At 40.9% G+C, this 2,601-nt stretch overlaps 1 non-coding gene across 1 annotated transcript; it reads left to right on the forward strand.

Moving 5' to 3' along the window:
- The first annotated feature begins 611 nt into the window (after positions 1–611).
- Positions 612–716, forward strand: LOC137228507 (U6 spliceosomal RNA). Its single transcript, XR_010945294.1, has one exon. It is a non-coding gene; the product is annotated as a U6 spliceosomal RNA (small nuclear RNA).
- Positions 717–2,601: the final 1,885 nt, after the last annotated feature.

The following is a 2,601-nucleotide window of genomic DNA, read 5'->3' on the forward strand; positions in this document are numbered from 1 at the left end:
TATTCTGTTATTGATTCCTTCTAGTGTATTTTTCATTTCAGTTATTGTGTTGTTCATCTCTGTTTGTTTGTTCTTTAGTTCTTCTAGATCTTTGTTGAACATTTCTTGTATTTTCTCAGTCCGTGCCTCCATTCTATAATCTCTCTTGAGTTTAACTTGCAATGTGGTCTAGATTTTGTTTTCTCCCTTAAGTGAGCCACAAAAATGTGATGGTTACATTGTAACATGGTAAGAAAGAAAATTGTCCCAAATCAGGTTTGGGACAGAACTTCTTTTATGAATGTGATGTAATTACAATTCCTTCTGGGAAATAATTAGCATTCTTGAGCAACTTTTGGATAGCCTTTACTGAGATCATGAGCACCTTCTGAGAAGTTGTGCGTCTTGAGAGGAATCTGATAATATTAACTGGCACCACCATTATTATTATTATTATACCACCGTCCATTTTCTATCAGTTTTCCTGCCAAGAGAAAAGCCTTTGAAGTGACTAGCTCAGGACACTATCCCCTCGTGGCAAATTTGGTATACAACTTTGCTACTTGTAATAACTACTTAAATAACTTGTAATAATTTTTTTCAGAAAAGTTGCTTTAACGACAGTTGGTACAGTGTTCGCTTTGGCAGCACATATACTAAAATTGCAACGATACAGAGAAAATTAGCATGGCCCCTGCACAAGGAGAACAGTTGATACAGTCTTCAACTCTTCATTTAGATACATTTCCCAGTTGACCAAAGTATTTCTTTGAGTAATTTTTCTGGAAATTATATGTGAATATTATCATTTTTGCAGTGATATCACTGCCTCTATTACAGTTCTGTTTGATAATAATCCCCAAGGGTTGTTTAGAATCATTTCACACAATGTTGACATTAAGTGTTAGCTTCCAGTACATTCTCTACTCTCATTGTGGATGACAGTCATTTAAAAGTGTCATTTCTCCAGTGATTCTACACGGGTTCATCAGATTTCTCTCTCTCTCTTCTTTCCCTCTCTCTTTAACTACAAATTCTCTTTAAATGTCTAAAGGCTTTACATAGCCAGTGATTGCTCTTCTGACAAAGGGGTGTCAAGTTAAGGATCTAGGCAAGCTGCTTCACATTTCTGAGCTTCAGTTTTCCCACCTGTAAGATGTCATAATGATACATTTCAGCTATTTTTGTTATGCTTTCAGATAACAGGAGTCGAGATGGTGTCTTGTGTGGACTTTGTTCAGCTCCTCCAGGACTCAGTGAAGAAAGAAGAGAAACTCTTAGAACAATTGTACATTTTACTTTTCTCAATTTAAGCTCCAGTGGTCTATGGAGAATAGGAAGGCAGCTATAGCTGGAGGCCGCTGTAGTAAATAACCTCATTCTTATGTCTGAGAGTTTTGTTTTCATGTTTGTTATGATGAACCATGTTAACTGGGGCAGCGACCTTTAATTTAGGGGCCCCTCTGCCCTCCTGAGGTGCCCACACCATGTTTAGGATACAGCCCCAAACAGATGACTGTTATGAGTGCTGAAGAGGTCCCCTCCCCTGAGAATCTTGCTATGCCCAGTGCATGGCTCTGGGGCACAGATAGAATTGGGAGGTCCCCCATGTCACCTCCAGTCCCTGCTGCTCTGATTTAGGGCACACTGGTGGGGTGACTTCTACCGTCCCCGGGTAATTTTTCATCTGAAGAAAATGAGTGAAAGGAATGCATAGGAAACACCTGTCGCGGCAGACCCTTCCCTCAATCCGGTCTCACCTGTAATATGTCTTGGAGAAATTCCTTGAAGTTTATAATATGAGAATGACACCTTTCTCTGGTTTCCAGCTATAATGTGTCTTTTTATTACAATATTCTTTTGGCAATTTCAATAGGAATTTGGAGGCTGGGCTCAGAGGACTGGAATCTCTTACTCATGTCTGTATTCCCAGCACCTAGTAAAATATAAGTGTAAAGAATATGTGTATGATGAAGAAGAGATGAATTCAGTGAATTCTGATCATATAACGTACAGTCTAAATCAGGACCCTTTTGAGAATTAAAGGGGACACTGACCAGATGAGTCACCAGATTAGCAGGAGTAAAATAAGACTCTTCCCAGCAAACAGGGACATATGGTCACTCTACGCATAGCAGAAATGGGGAAGAAAGAGGAGAAAGAAAGAGGAAAAAGAGAAGGGTAGAAGAATGAGAGAGAAAATAATGTGCTGGGAAACCAGCTTTGAGATGGAGACTGGGATGTAGGAAAGTGATTGAAGAATGCTCTTGTCAACAGTGAATGAGGTGGAGTGAGAGAAGTAAGATTGGGCAGAGGGAGAAGTTAACCTTGATGAGCCACAGGGAACTTTGAAGCTGAGATGGCCCTTCAGAGATATCCCAGATCAAGGCAAGGAACCTGTGCCTTTTTACTCCAGCATCATCTGGTTAAGGGATATATGCTAACCATGGGAAGGTGGTATGACCTTGGGAGAGGCAGCTTTCTTGCATAAAGGTCAATTCCCTCCCAGAGATGTAGCTGTGGCTCTTCACCAGCCAACATGCCCAATTGCTAGGGTGTGCTAGGGCCTAAAGCAGGGTCTGGGTAGCTCACCACGGTGGCCACTGCTGTCTACCCCTGGTG

This window comes from Pseudorca crassidens, chromosome 7, assembly GCF_039906515.1.
Source record: "Pseudorca crassidens isolate mPseCra1 chromosome 7, mPseCra1.hap1, whole genome shotgun sequence".
Taxonomy (NCBI): Eukaryota; Metazoa; Chordata; class Mammalia; order Artiodactyla; family Delphinidae; genus Pseudorca; species Pseudorca crassidens.